Raw genomic sequence first — 16,304 nt, 5'->3', positions numbered from 1 at the left:
GAATGATCACACAGCAGGGTGGTTGAACTCCTGCCGGTTGGCTATATATTGACTAAATCGTGAGCATGTCCGTGAGTATGCGACAGGGAGTGAGGAGGAGTGAAAGAAAGGAGACAGACTTCATGAGCACACATGAGTCAAGGAGATTAAGACATGTGTGGTATGTGAGCTCTTCCCATGCCAAAAATAATCAGGCCTCAGAACCTCCTTTTACCTTTTATCTCGCCGTGCCCACCTCTTCTTCACTCCCAAGCCTGACAAGGACCTCTCAGGCAGGGATAATATAATTAACAACCCTGTGTGACCGTCAACCGTGAACCCCCCTCAGCGCTAACCCTGTGACCCCCTGATGAGTGGAGGGGAGCTGGTCTAACTCTGCCCTCCCACCCCTTTGACCTCCAAGGGTCTGTTTTTGTTCTGGCTACTCGGGCAATAAATCCCAAAAGCTAATTTCCCCTCTCTGACGTTGCTCACTGGTTGTTTCTTAAAGTTATTGAAGCCCTCCTCTCCTCCACTTCTTGGCTACATTCCTCGAAGAAAGTGAAAATACTTTTACCATCCCTCCACCTTCCTCATCACACACATCCTCCTCTGCTGTCAGCGGCAGAAGACAAGCAGAGAGGAAACATTGTCACTAAAAATAGAAAACATCTCAAGTGCCTGAAATCATTCTGATCGTCTTTCATGAGGCGTTTCTGTCAGCGAGGCATTTGATTCGTCGTTCAAAAATAAACTCCAACAGTGTTGCAGCCAGCTATTACGGGGTCAACCCAGGGCCACTTTACACCACTTCCTGCCACTCTAAAACTGTCAAACGATTGTTGAATGGCTTTAAAGCATCCTCACTGCTTCTGGCAGGAACTGGAAATACACCAAGTGGTTGTGAGAGTTTATCCTCCACATGACACCAACTGGCCCAGGATCAGTAAGAGCAAAACTGACTGAAGAAAAGGGGTTCAGAGGTTGCTCGCTAACAGGATCCAGAAGTGGGGTCAGTGATGGGGAAATAATCCCGGTGTGGTAAGTCTGTTCACAACGCCAATATGAGCCAGGAGAGGAAGCCCATTATTCAGCAGCAGCAGATCGGCCCTCACAATCACATGCAACCGCCGAGCTTTTCCGGACACTCTGCTGGGCTCAGGGCGGAGTTAGAAAAAGAAGAATAAGAAGTGGGTTTAGCGGCAAGAACACAAAGGCGGGCTGGGTGGGGGTTTAAGGGAATTCCAATACCAGGTAGCCCAAAGAGCGGCTCCATAGAGGCACCAGGCATCTATAATCCTGTTCAGACATTATTTGGCACATAGACACTGAGGTCTGAGCACCTAAAGATCTCTTAAAAGGAGAATCCAATGTGAAGACAGACATCATTTCATATCCAACCATCTCCTCTTCTGCTGAACACGATACAACGACAATAACAGACAAAGAGAGATAAAAAAGACACTTGAGAGAGAGAGAGAGAGAGAGAGAGGAAATCAACAGGCTATGTGAGTCGCAATAATCCTCCACATCTGCCAACAAAAGAAAATCCACATGTACAGACAAGACAGCAACACACTGACACACAATACCTCAGTGAGGCAATCACTCAACACCTAATCTACTCTCCCATTTATTTGTCACGCATCTACTCACTGAAAGTCCACAGTAAAACTTCAAACAGGCGAGAGAACGGTATTGGAGTGAAGTCAGTCGACTCCACTGTAAAATGAGTTGAAGTCTTTTCATGTTTTGCCAGAAGACCTGAGGTTATAATATGCCTCCATTCCAAAACAATGAGTGTCTGTCTGAGTGGTCGCTCACTGTCACCTACCCCCACATGGCTTGGCTTTAGGATCTTGCAGTGGTTGTGTGTGTGTGTGTGTGTGTGTACGAGATTCCTGAATGCGTGCAAACCTACTCAGTCCTCATTAACCCAGACCCTCCCTGCCAAGTCTCTTTTCACTCAAACCAGGGAGACATTGTCCTCTTTTGGCAAAGTAACACGGTCATTGTAGCTTAACAAAAGTTGTGAGTTCGGGTTTTCTGTGATGAGGGAAAAAAAAGAAAAGAAATAAGGTTTCTGAAAAGTGAAAAAGTGTGCAGGAGTAATTGGCAACAGGTCCTCCCACAGAGCTGTTTTTTTCCCCTTCTCTTCTTTTACAACCGACTTGTTGCTGTTACGGACTTTAGCTTCTCTCTCTATTTGGGAGCGTTGCTATGGCAGCGGAGGCCCACATTTTTCATGCACAGGGTGAAAAATGAGATAGAGAGACAGGATAAGGGAAAGAGGGAAAAGGAAGTAAGGAAGAAAGAGAAAGAGTGAGTGAAAAGGTGAGCTGTGTTGTCCTGTTGGTCTCTTCACAGAGAAAGCCAGCTGACTAAAGGAATAGAGGTTGTATGAATATTTAGTCAAGGCATTGCAAAGCATATGTGTTTGTGCCCACGTCAAGCTTCACCATGCTGCACTTAATCACTGTACACATTAAAAGTAGATCTGTCCTCTGAATGTCATTCTTTTTCAACAAAATAGCTCTTTTCAAACAAAATAAGCCAGAAGCCAAAGTTCAAGAGGAATTCTCTTGTTTGCTTTCTTGCCGGGAGTTAGATGAGAAGATTGATACCACTGACCATGTCTGTACGGTAAATATGAAGCCAGCACCTTGTTAGCTTAACTTAGCAGAATGGCTGGAAACAGGGGAGACAGGCAGCCCGCTCGGTCCAAAGGGAACTAAATCCACCTACCAGCGCCTCTGAAGAGAACTCATTAACATGCAAATGTTTGTTTGTATAAAATTTACAACTTGTGATTTCATGAGGGTTGATGAGCCGGAACTGTGTCTTGGCCGGGAGCAGTGACTTCCTGGAGTTTCTGATAGTTGACCGTGACACCAAAACTGTTCTTGAGTAAAGTTAGGAACGAACCAAACAAATAATAAGTAAATAAATTATGAATCAGACAAGACTTTGTATGTCAGTACTTGACAGTTTTTTGAGACTATATGCACATTTCATTGCACAGCAGTTGAGAGCTGAAGAGTGCTGGTTTACAGTCAGCTGGCATAGGAGGAAATTGAGGTATCAGTAAAAAAGGGGACATTCCTGGTCCGCTCCAAATGTTGGATTTTCCAGGAGGTTTTCCAGTCACTGACAGTTATCCAGCGGCGGTCAGTGGTCAGACCCGCAGACACTGGAAATACCAAGAATGCCGGTGGTAGAGACACAGAGATTAGTCTGGCCAGTGGACAACTGTCTGTCAGGATCAGTGGCCGGTTCAGCCTTCACTCTGTGACTTGGACTTAATACAGGAATTAGGGGCAGCTCTGATCTCTCATCTCATTTACTGAAGTATATTTTTGGAAAATCCAGGCCCTCAGTCTGTTCTGATTTCTCATTGTCCCACATGTAGAGAGAAGAGTAAAGTGTTCCCTCCCTAAACTTCCCTTCCTAACCCACCTGCTGCTTTGGCTGTATGAACAGTGGAAGGCCATTGTTTCAGTTGAACAGAGGGCAGAGAGCAGAGAAGAAGGGGCCTGTTATGGCGCACTGAAAGCAGCAACATTTTGACTGACAATGTGGCCCAGAATGTGAGGGAGGAAGAGGAGGAGGGAAGTGACGGGAGCCTTGATTGTAGGAGAGCAGTTAACTTACTACCAGGCTTCAGTGTAGGCCACAATATCTGCTCAGCAAAGGTGTCACAGCTTCAGAGTGAAATCACGGCATACAACACACACAATGCTACCGACACACACACACACACAGTGCTACTAAATACAGCCAGGCAAATGAGTTCCACAGCAGCTATTACATAAGCAGCAACGCCTCACTTAAACTGTGCCAGCTTCCATGTATAATTCACTTCCACTCATCTGAGAAAATATCTGACGAGGCAAAGAAGCACATGTGCACACGTATTCAGACGCACTGTCCGTTTCGCTGTAAACTGGAGAAAGATGGAGGGGCGGGGGGGGGGGGGGGGGGGGGGGGGGGTCAGACTGGCGTGGAAAACACTCATTCAGCAAACTGAACAGAGGCCAGGCCGACGTCTAATCTCTCGCTGTCTCTCGGTCTTCCTGTGTTTCTGTCTCTCTCTCTCTCAGTCTTCAACCACGCTTCTCAACTGGAGGCTTTTCATAAATACCTGGCACAACATTTAGCTCGACGGGATTACTGGAAAACAACGAAGCTGAGGACAGGGAGTCAAAATAGAGGCTGAATCCTGTTTCGAATCCTTTAACGAATGTTTTTTGTTTCCTTTAAGACTATCTAAGTGAGAGAGAAAGAGAGAGATTTGAGTTGTTTGTTGGTCCAGCTTAACAAATCTGAGTATTTTACCAACTTGGACCTGGCTATCAGACCCTAAGGAAAGAAGTGGAAAGGGATGGGAAAGAGGTCCCACTACTTTTTATTCGGAGCTACTTCATGCTGTACACATACAACCACACAGGAAGCATGAGTCAACACAGCTGGAAAGCGTTACGTATGTGACCTGCAACACGTGAGACACATTTACTTCACTTGTTTTGCTCAGAGCAGATGAGGTAATAACACGTCTTCTCGGTCTCTGTGTCCCCCCCCCCCCCCCCACTCTCCCTCCCCTTGAGCTGAACTTTACGTCAACGTTTGCGTCTCGTCACCTGCTCATTTACAGCCGCCATGTTTATAGAGCGGAACGCCACTCCTTCAAAACGCCAAAACCCAGTCTGGGTAATTACAGTCTTCTCTCAAACGAAACCTCAACATGACACGGTCGAACAGACAGCTACTACAAAGAGTTGAGTGAACGGATGGCCCTCTATCCACCCCGACTGTAAACATACCATGCTGACACATCACTCTTGGGCACATCACAAAACTTGATGAGAAACTACAATATGCGGCCCAGGGCACACGAGGAGTCTTGTAATTACACGCGGAGGGAAGACAGAAGAGAAACTACTGCAGCCTGCGTCTCCCGGAGTGCTTCATCATCAAAAGAAGCCCAAGATTCCCCTTTGAGTCTTCTGGATAAAAACATGTTTTGTATTGGTCACACTTCTGAGATGCAGCCTAATTGTCTGCTCTGGTAGAAATCTATCTGCTGCCTCATGCTCTTTCTTATCTTGAATGTGTGAGTGTGTGAGTGTGTGTGTGTGTGTGTGTGTGTGTGTGTGTGCAGACAGATTGAATAACACCTTCCTCCTCCTCTTTCTTCTTCCTCCTCCAGGCCAACCGTCCAGAGGGTGGGACAGCTTTTCGAAAGGCTGACATTTTAAATCAATACCCCCCCAAATCCATAATGAGCAGATTACAGGGTCGGGATTAGAAAACCTGGGCTCACACAAAACAGCTCAGCTGGCGGGTCTGTCTGTCCTGGCTTGTGCAGGCCAAAGGTCTCCACAGTCATTTAGAGCAGCTAACAACTTTAGAAAACTAACTTCAAGCTAATGCCAGTCAGCTGACTCTGAATCATCCAGCTGCCTTCAACCTCTGGCAAAATGACAGGAAACAAAGTTTTCCAGGGATCATTATTTGTCTCATTATTTATCTCAGTTCATCCAGATTTTAGAAGACAACAACTTTTTGGCCTTCACTGACATTCCACAACTAGTTTCCAGTCCTGTTAAAATCAGTGTTGCCGCGTTAATGGGCCTGCCAAGCAACTTTTGTCTCAAACTCTTTCCATTACAAACCTCCCAATATTTCCGCAATTGGAGAATTTAGGACGCACACACACTCATTATGCAGACACACACACACACACACACACACACACACTCTCTTCCTCGCTCCACACTCACCCCAGTGAGAGCTCTGCATCGCTGCCGCCACTTGTCTCCGTCCCTCGGGGTAAAAAAAACCCAAAAAAGTACAAATCACTCCAGTCTCTGCTGGCTCAGGTTCTCCCCGTCTCGCCTTCGTCTCCCCCGTCGTCTACCTCTTCTCTAGAACACTCCAGCTTCCTGCAGCGTGCCAGGACCTCATATCCTGACACAAGGACTTTCAAATGGAAGCCCTCCTCCTCCTCTCTCTTCTCACTTCACTCCACTGTTCCTCTTCTCAGCTTTCCTTCCCTGCTGTCTGCCTTAGCACCGCCTCCCCCTCCCCCTCCTCTTCATTCCTTCCTCCCTTCTCTCACTTTTGTCCGCCAGCCCCCCTGCCTCTGGTTCCCCTCTTTTAACACACACACTACACTCCTCTGCCTCTCTCTCTCCACTCCTTTCTCTTTTCAGCCTGAGCTTCATCCATCCCCTTCTCTTTCACACATTCTGCAATGACACAATGCTGCGTCAGATTGAGCTTTTTTATTTATTTTATCCACTCTTTCTGTTTGGTGTGTGTGTGTGTGTGTGTGTGTGTGTGTGTGTGTGTGTGTGTGTGTGTGTGTGTGTGTGTGTGTGTGTGTGTGTGTGTGTGCGAGCTGAATAACCCAGAGGGGCATTCAGGGGAACACGTCCTCTCACCCAAATGTTCAGCATCTGTCCTTTGGCTACATACAGCAGTGCAATTATCAAACAACATCGACTACATTAGGAGCTGCAGCCGCTACAGAGGGAGGAGGGGGAGGGGGGGGGGGGGAGGGTCAATTCACTCAAATAGGGTAAATTACATAACATGTTTCTGCTCATCTTGTGGCTGCACACTCCACACGCTCTATTGTGCAGAGTAGGTAACAGAATGAGTGGAGAGGGATTCAAAAGGTTTTGCTTGTATTTTGAGAGATGTGTTGACGCCGTTTGTTTGCAAATAGCGATTCATGATCAATTAATCTGTTGATTATAAATTATTCTACATTTGTGGCATGTGACACCATCAGAGGAAGCCTTGTTGTGACCGCTCATCATCATTGTTCTCGGGATGTTTCTCTTAAAAACACAACCTGTGCAGCTGGAGGAGGTCGGTATTATTTCATAAGAAAAAAGCAAAGATTTGACCAATTACATAAAAAACTAAATACTATTTTGTGTGACAGGAATGTTGTTTGTTGGCTAGTCAATTTGACTGGAAACTGAAATATCTCAGAAACTAGTGGATAGATCTCCATGAACGTTAATATAGCCATTTTTCCCAGAGGATGATTGCTAATGACTCTGGTGAATTGAGGAATTATACTTGCATTCTTTCTAAAAGCGAGTAGGAGGCGTCTGCTCTGGTTGGATGGAAGTCCCACTTCGAGTAAAATAGATGATAAAGCAGGGTATGCTTTAGGGCGGGGCTACTTTGTGGTTAGCAGGTTACTACCATGGAGTGTTCGGTTGTACTAAAAGGCTGTTATTTGTTTCCTTCCATAAACCACTTCTTATAAACAGTCCATGGAGGATCCCCTGACTTCTCCTCTAGCCATAATAATCTTAACTGAGATGGTTAACATGGTAAACGTACCTACTATACAGCTACAAATCACACATAGACTGCTCTGCTGTGTGCTGCACAAAATGATCCACTTTAGGTTTTACCTTCTGTGCTTCTCGGAGGACTGAGTAATGCTGTAGAGTGTGACTGTGTGTCGCTTTACTGGAACTGCCCTGTACCTCCCTCTGGGTCCCACGGTAACAAGTGAGAAGAAAGTTCACTTCTGTTCTCTGACTTGGCACTTTGCTGCCATTAACACAGCCCCCGTCTCCATGCTGAAAATACAGCACCAGAAAGCTTTGAGTCTATTATGTATGTGCGTTACAGTGTGTGTGTGTGTGTGTGTGTGTGAGAGAGTCAGCAGGAGTTTCTATCTTATCTTAAAATTACAACAAAGACCTGAGAGATGCTAAAATGCATCTTTGCAGGCTTTTATAATGATTGTTAACATGGTACTAAGTAGGAGTCCTATGTATTTTGAAAGTGACCTTGCCTCAGCAGGCAGTGGGCATCATTGTGAGCCGACTAATGAAGGAAAGGGACAGCTGGGCTGGGACAGGCTGAGCTTGACTGGAGGAAAGACGGAGAGCAGAGCAGACAGGAGATCTGTAATGGAGACGGTGGAAAGAAGAGAGGAAGACAGCTGCTGCTGTGTGGACCACACATCATTATCACCCGACATATCTCACAAACACCGCCCTTTACTGTGAGGCCTTGAAGCCATCGTTGTGGGACTGCTCGTCACCCAAACACAAACCAAAAACTGTGTTGGAGCGAGCCAACAACGATTGATACAAACTAGTTCATAGGGAGGCTGTGCTGAGGAGGGAGTGGAGAGAAAATTTGATGTGTAAACAGACTAACACACCTTCTGTGACTTCTTTGAGGTATTGCTGTCACCCGGCTGCCGTATGGAACAACACAGGTTTAGCCACAAATATCTGACCCCTTGACCCCTCATCTCTTCCTCCTCTAAACCTTCCTCCCCCCTTGTGACACACACTCTGTCATCCATCTCCAAACCCAATCCCTAACCGGACACTTCAAAGACGGAGGCCAAGGTTCCATTTCCATAAATGTGTGTGTGTGTGTGTGACAAAGTGACCACAGCGGGTCACACCAAACTGAGCCCACACAAAGAAATGAGACCATTGATCAATGTCCAGAAAGACGGGAGAGAAAAAGAACAACACTGAAAGGGAGGGAGAGAGAGAACAAGAGGCGTAGGAAGAGCGGGGGGACGCGTGAGTCAGCAAATATAGAAGGTCAACGTCATCAGAGAGGGGTTTTGTCTGCAGTCTGTGTGGTTCTTTACCTCAGAGTGTCTCCCAGCGTGGTCCGCCTGAAGGACTGGGGGAAGCTCTCATCCCAGGGCCTCGCTCCTCTCTGAGCCTTTCCTCATGCACTCTGGCCTGAGGGAAAAAAACACAAAGCGTTCATACTGACCTGACCTCAAATTACACTAATGTTTGCAGCATTTATATTATAATAAATTCATTTTTTGGTCACTTGTGCGCAGCTAGAACAAGTAGTTAACACAGCATTGACCTTTTAGGCTGGGGGACTTGACTTTATTTACACATCCAGCAGTTAAAGAGCAACATTATCATTCATTTGGAGCTGTTTTTGTGTGCACCTTAAGAATCTAAGCCCAATATTCACTCAACAATATGAGAGCGGCGAGAGTCAACAGAAACAGTGAAGTTGCAGGCCGAACATCTGAATGATGAGGTGAAATATACAACTCCGCAATGCCGAGGCAGCAACCTCCGGGTCTGACAAGTGAAGCCAATGCAGAAGTCACTTAAACGTGCATTCTTTCTAACAGCCAGCAGGGGGCGACTCCTCTGGTTGCAAAAAGAAGTCTGATTTTACAGAAGTCTCACGTGACCTAGTTAACATAAAATAGTAAAATAGACCATACAGCAGGGTGTGCTGTAGTGCGTGGCTACCTTGTGATTGACATGTCGCTGCCACAGCGCTGGCATGTACATTTTTGGTGTTTTCGTCTTACATCTTTAAACCTTGAACAGTTTGGTTTCAGTTCTTGAACGTGACATGAAATCATATGTTGGTCGGGCAACAGAAAATCTCGCAATGTTATGAATGGATTTCCATGAAAAGTGGAGGTCAGTAGGCTTCAGGGGAAGATAGGAACTGATTAAAGGGACAATCAGGATCTGGGATTCCTGCCATGAGATGATTCTTGTGTTTCAGCCATTTGAGGCCTGATGATTTAATGGCCACATGCCCTGTACTTGTTATTGTGACACAGCCTGATCATCTGCAGCTGACGGGGGTAAAGACATCAGTCTGTCCTAACAGGGAGCCCCAGGAGGACAGATGGTCAAAGTCTTCCCGGGGGGGACACAGGGGAGGATTCTGGCTGAAATTGGTGAAACAACAGGGTGGGGGTTTATTCAGATGTCCCACCCCCTTTTAAGTGAATAATGTTTCTAGGATAATGTAGATATAAACTTCACAAATCAGATATGGAGGGCTGAATAGGGATTCAGACGGAATAAGATCTGTGTTGAATAAATGCAGGATACTGGTGTGACAATGAAATTCAATCCAGGGAGGAAGAGAGTTATCACAGTGGTAACGTTCGACATATGAATGGCATTCATTTAGCAGGTGTTTAGCATTGACTGTAAATAGGAACCAGAGAAGTTGCCCCTTACTGGCAGAAAGAATGCAAGTTTAAGGCACTTCTGCTTTGGCTTCACTCTTCAGATCTGGAGGTTTTTGTCAACAACTGAAATATTGGACAAATCATAATTTTGACCTAAATAGATGAGCTAAAGGATCACCAAAGTTATCCTAATACCCTGAAGAGGAACATGAATGTAGGAACTAAATTTCATCGCAATTCATATCATAATTGTCGGGACATTTTATTCAAAACCACAAAATCAACCTCATGGTGGCGCCAGAGGAAAAGTCAGGGGATCACCAAAGTCCCTAGGATTCATCCTCGGGCAACCACGAATGTATGTGCCACATTTAATGGCAAATCTTTACATGGTTGTTGAGATATTTCAGTCTGGACCAAAGTACTGGACTGACCAACCGCCGGCTAGTGTGTCTACAAATCAAGGAAAGGCTTATAGAAACAGGCACATGCACGGAGCTGTATGCACGCACACACACACACACACACACACACACACAGGCATGTACAGTATATTCGCACATAAACCCACAGATCTGAGCAATCTTTTAATTTTCATAAAACCCACTTCGTGGCCAAACGACATGACCGGCGATGCTGTAGTAATCTCTGCAGGGCATGCACTTTCTCTAATCAGGATATGACATTTCACCCCTGTATGATGGGCCGATGTGCACCCATGGGTGCAGATTAGATGGAGATTATTAATCCTGTAGATCACTGGTAAATAGATTAGTCAGCAGCATATGTGCTCACTGCAGGGGCCGCAGTTAATGTGAGTCCAATGACACTATGATTCAGCATGCTGCAGCATTAACTTCAGCTGAGGGTGTTATTACGGTTATGCAGCCGGCATGCCTTCACCCTGTTAATCGCAATGCTTCCATCGTTATCGTTATTGGGGTACTCAAGGTCTCTATGCTGTGCTGATGAGGGAGGAGTAAAGGAGGGTGAAGGATGAAGGAGCTACCGTCACACAGAAGGCGTGGCTAAATCTGTGCCACGGTGACTTTTGCTAAATGAAACAAAGGAGATAAGAATGACAAACACCAGAATAGAGTAGGTGGGAAACACTTCCCAGGAATAGAGCATCCAGGTGTTGCAATTTCCGTCTTTCCATTTTCGCTGTCATTAACCAGACACCCATATTGTACTCTGAGCCTGGCACTGCCGCCTGCCGCTGTCGCTTTTTTTCTGAGAAAGTGGAAAGCTGCTTTGTTGCCATAATATGCCCCGTGTGATGCTTGGCCCACTTTCCAGCCTGCTTTCATTGTGTAAGCACACATACATAAAACATGATTTGCTGCTTCAATTTCTGACTTTTATTCAGCAGGGATTTGGTGGCAGACAACATCAGAGCCGTGAAAAGCAGAGCAGAGCAGCAGCGAAATGCAACTCTCTCTCTGAACCTCTGAGAGAGGGAGAGAGGGAGAGATAGAGAGAGAGAGAGAGAGAGAGAGAGAGAGAGAGAGAGAGAGAGAGCTAGAGATGGATAGTTGGCAACGCTACAGAGAACAAGGTATAATCACTGACCTTCTACTCTTACAACTGAAGACAAATGGCCATGATTAATGAGGGCCATTCATCCTATAGGTTACGGAAAAAACAACAATGGCAACTGCATTTGCCCGTGCTGCTCCGATAGATCTATCTGCTGCATATATTAAACTCCAGTGCTGTTAGTTTGCACTTCACTGGTGATCAAGGAGCTCAGGTCAGGCTCGGTGTAGATCCAGCACTGCTCACTAGAGGGCAGCCTGTCGAAGTCTGGCAATGTAATGAAAAAAAACACACTTAATATTCAGACCTCAGGGGAACGCTGTTGTTACAACAATTAATAATTATTTGAATACATCCTGTACAAAACTGGGTCCTACAGGTTTGTTTGTATTCATTTCCTAAATATCATCCGGCAGTGTGCACCTGGAAGAAAAGCATGAGACCAGTGGTGGAAGAAGTGCGATGTCCTTTACAGAAGTATTACCAATAAAGGTACTGCAGAACATGGATACATCATTACATATTAGCTTATAAGATCGCTAACGCTGATGCATCAACGTGTAAGCACGTTTCTGTTGCAGCTGGTCTGTTCATATCTGATTGGTGGTGAGATGATTAACGAGGGTTGGAAAGAATATCATGACAACGTTTTGCGACACAAGCAGAGCTCCATTTGTTTTACTTTTCTCTCATTTTTGCTTTTATTGTGAAATAATGGATCATTTGACATTTTTGGCAATCAAACAGTAATTTAAAGGTCATGAATCGAGAAGCTTCAAGCACTACGTGCACGCACACACAGTATATCTCATGCTGAGGACTTTGTTTCACTTTTCTGCTGATCAGCCACAAGACGAACCCGTCCTTCATCTTTTTATCCGCACTGTGTCTCTGGTTTCCAAGAAATCTCACTCAGCAGATGGACACAATCCTCCACAACCAATCGTCTGCAGGATAATGCAGAGCAGACAAAGACACCGCGACACAAAGCCAGACAACACCTCCACGATTTAGCTCCGTCAGTGTGAGCCCAAGTCCCCCTCAAACTGAGCAGGGAACCAGTGATAGCATAACTTCATAAAACCGCAACTATGTTTAAAATCTGCCAAATGTTTCACAAGCGCAGGACGGCTTCCAGGCCAGCCGAGTCCTGGCGATCCACGTGTGACGGGACCGCTGAGGGACGAGGGCTGGCTCGGACGAGAGGGCGGGGGGAGTCACGTTACCACGGCTGGGATCCCAGAGGTTCCCTGAAGAGTTCTGGGAACATCAGGGTTCAACATGTGTGGATGAGAAAGGAAGAGATGAGGGAGGAGACATCTGTCAGCAATTAAATAGGCGGGATCAATGACGTAGTTTAACCGATAGAGTATGCAGAGATACACTGGGGTCATGATGTAAACTCTCTCTCGTGGTTAAAACTTCCCAGCCTGCCGCTCATCCCTCTCCTCTGAGCTTCCACGAGACGAGCTGACCACAGTTTACCTAAACTAGTCAGCTGATGCAGGAAGGGGGGGGGGGGGGGGGGTCCACCGTGTGGTACGCATTCTGCCGAGGTCATCTGGCAGAGGCATCCTCTCAGATGGCTTCACTCCGCCAAGAGGGTGGAGGAAACCTAATCTATAAATCAGACGCATCTCCAAACAACTGGGTGGCAACAGATCTTTGCTTATGTTATTGGCTCAGAGGCGCCCCATGCTGAAGAACTCCCTGATTCAAATCTGCTGAGGTGGTTGTTTCTGACAAATGGGGTGTTTGGAAAGACAGAATCATATCTGAGAGGCCCCTCTAAAAATCCTGAGGAAATTACAGCGAAGCCACACCGGCGTTGGGGCCAATGAGCTTTTGAACCGGATCAATAAGTCATGTTTTGCTTCCCTTGCCGGCACAAATCAGGTTTCCAATAGAAGCAAATCAACAAACAGCTAAATCAATTGCTCTCTCACTTGTAGGGAAGAGGGGTGTTGTTAGTCACGTAAAGAGACAGATTTCTTCTCTGATTTCAAGCTAGAAGAAGAAACACGTCTCTTGACTCCTGAATGGATTTTCTCACAGAGACAAGATGGCTCCCAATTAAAACATCTGATTGTTGCAGCTGCAAGTCGTCTCCCGGCTTCCTCAAACCGTTCATCTGCTACTGGGCAAAGTGCCTCCATTCTGGACCGAATACTCGTGTCATGCATCAATCTTGTGTTTGCGTGTATCTGTGTGCATGTGCGTGCGTGTGTGTGTGTGTGTGTGTGTGTGTGTGGGGGGGGGGGGGGGGGGGACTGCTGTTTCAACACTGGCCATTTCGATCCCCATACACTCACATACACTCTTTGACAGCAGTGACGTGATGCTTTGTGACATATGAGGCCACTTTACCGTCTCCTCAGGGGGAGAGAGGGAGGAAGGCAGGGCAGCGCTCGAATGGATGAAAACTGTCTCCATGTGCAGGGATGGTACTCATTGACCTCAGACAGGATTTAGCATTTTAACATAATGAGATTACTGAGATAATGAGAGAACTGAGATTTTTTTTGTCACTCGCGAGTCAAGTTAATGTCAACCACGCTCTTTTCCTAAACCTAACTAAGAGTTTTTTGTTGCCTAAAGCTAAATTCCTGCAGAGACGGAGGTTTATTTTGAAAAGGCACTGTGCGTGTAACGAGTGGAAACTGACACGCCATCACTGACTCGTCCAAAATTGACGCAAGCTCTTTACGTCGTAGAGCATCATGGTTTGTGAGAATGTCTTGATTTCAGCGTGTCATAGAAGTTTCTCGACTGTATCTTTGAATGCAAAGTGAACGAAGACACGAGTGTTGAGAAAACACACTTTGATTGGCCTGCTAATGGATGTTTGGAGCAGTTGGCAGACTTCAGCACTCCGGACTCTAATGAGATCTGTGCCAGAGCTCTGCCCACTAATGTCCATTAAACGCAGACATACTCCACTCTGCATTGATCCCGACTCTTCTTACAGACTGTAAAGGCCTTTAGAGCTCATCTCCGCCCAGCCATCTCAGCTATCAGATTACAACAGCAATTTAATTGACACGCAATCTACGTACGCAAGAAAAAAGCATTTTGCAAGAGCAGATGCAGAGCAGATGTGTGTGTGGAGCTCCTGTAGCTCCGTATTCCTCTTGACTAGTTATCTGAACATGCTGATGTTTAGTCAGTAGAACGTTTAGCGCTGCCCTCTCCCAAAGTCAACTAACACATACGATTTTGTCAACTAATTGATTAGTTGATTTCATCAACTCATCTGTTAAAGTTCTCGCACAAAACAAACGCACCACTTTAAATCTTGTGTTTTATCGGTTCTCTTAACCCTCTGAACCCCAAGCAGTCACATTTCTTACTCTGTGGCCTTGATTTTCACTGGAATATAAAAGTCTAACACCTCATATCTGGAAACAGCACAACCATGGCAATTAGAGATAACTAAAAAACGTTACAATGACATAAATCATAAAAAACGAATTTCTGTGATAATGTATCTTACAAAAGTCGGCAAACAATGGAATCTATACGTCATACATTTTGGTAAGTGTCTACAAGTCTCCACGTATACTATACAGATTGAGCTATTCACATTGGCGTACCCTCTCCTGTCCTCTCCTCAATGCACTGTGCTCAGCAGCCGGCAGTTCAGTCAAAGTCGAAGAACGGAACGTTTGTCCCGTCACCGTTGGTTTCAGCCATTTCTGGAGAGATTTTAAATAGAACATGTGAAATAAAATGATTTTGATGAAATATCACAATTTTAGATCTTAGTTTAGATTGCGTTGTCACACATGATGTGTTCAAGGGGTTTTGGAAAGATTTAAATCTGACGATAATGACATTTTCACAGCTTCTGGCCATGACAAACGGTGTGGTTTTGGCGATTGTTTTGGGGTTTTTACTTTTAAAAAAAGCCATAAAAACAACTAACAAAAAAAGAAATCAGTCGACTAAGAACAAAATGACAGATCAAGTCGACGACTTGACGAATAAGGGGCAGCGCTTTAATGTTCATCATCATTTACTTTATTTCCTAACTAGCACCTGATGGGAATGCCATTAGCTTGGCAGGTGTTTGGTCATAAACCAAAGTATTGGGCAAAGTACTTTTTGTTTTCCTCTTTTGACGTCCTTGATGGAGAAGATCTGCACACATTCATGACTTGACAAACATTGTTGAGTTGAAGTGTTGCAGTCCACTGTCGGAAGAGAAGCCTCTTCTGTACGCATTTCCTTACTTTCTTTCTGTTTTCTCATCCATGGCACAGATGCATTTGATTGCACTGCACAGACCTGCTCCTCTTCATCAGCACACCAGTGATGGCCTCTGCTGCAATCACTCGATTAGTAATTAGATGAGTCTGCATGATGCCTGAATAACCCAGAATTAAAATGTCAGAGTGTAAACCCTTCATTCATTCATTCATTGTGAGAGATTTGATGTCAGGCAGAATACAAAAAGTCCTCATTGTATCCGTTTTAAGGCATACGGTAAGAATTCACTAATCTTTCTGGGATTGGATTTATCAATAACTCAAGAGTTCAGAAAACTCCTCAAATGTCTTTAAATATTTAATGAGGAATGAAATGATATTATGGATTTGCTGCAGCAGCAGTCAGGCCTCTGAAAAAAGCTCTAAAATCTATAATTTAATTGTCAGAGCAGCTAACTGTTCAATACTCAGGAAGAGACAAAATGCAGCTCGTTTAGTGAACCATCGAGGAACCAACAACGATTAACATTGTTGCAAAAAAACAATATCATGTTTCAAACTGATTTATATTTAGTTTCATAAGAAGCTGTAATTCAAAACTAAGTAAAACA

At 45.2% G+C, this 16,304-nt stretch overlaps 1 protein-coding gene across 3 annotated transcripts in view; it reads right to left on the bottom strand.

Moving 5' to 3' along the window:
- Positions 1-16,304, bottom strand: part of LOC306786238 (leucine zipper putative tumor suppressor 2 homolog) — a 29,037-nt gene that overhangs the window by 9,310 nt on the left and 3,423 nt on the right. The window contains exons 2-3 of one of the 3 annotated variants that reach the window (XM_079280945.1): positions 8,627-8,723; positions 5,760-5,802 (exon numbers count right to left, since the gene is read on the bottom strand). The gene's annotated coding sequence lies outside the window, so the exon portion shown is untranslated. Of the gene's footprint in view, positions 1-5,759; positions 5,961-8,626; positions 8,724-16,304 lie in introns of those variants that run through there. The other 2 variants (XM_079280946.1, XM_079280944.1) reach the window with 2 other exon arrangements.

The sequence above is a fragment of the Melanostigma gelatinosum genome, assembly GCF_949748355.1.
Source record: "Melanostigma gelatinosum genome assembly, chromosome: 12".
Classification (NCBI taxonomy): Eukaryota; Metazoa; Chordata; class Actinopteri; order Perciformes; family Zoarcidae; genus Melanostigma; species Melanostigma gelatinosum.
Note: the sequence above shows the minus strand (reverse complement) of the source record. Positions and strands in the feature narration are given on the sequence as shown.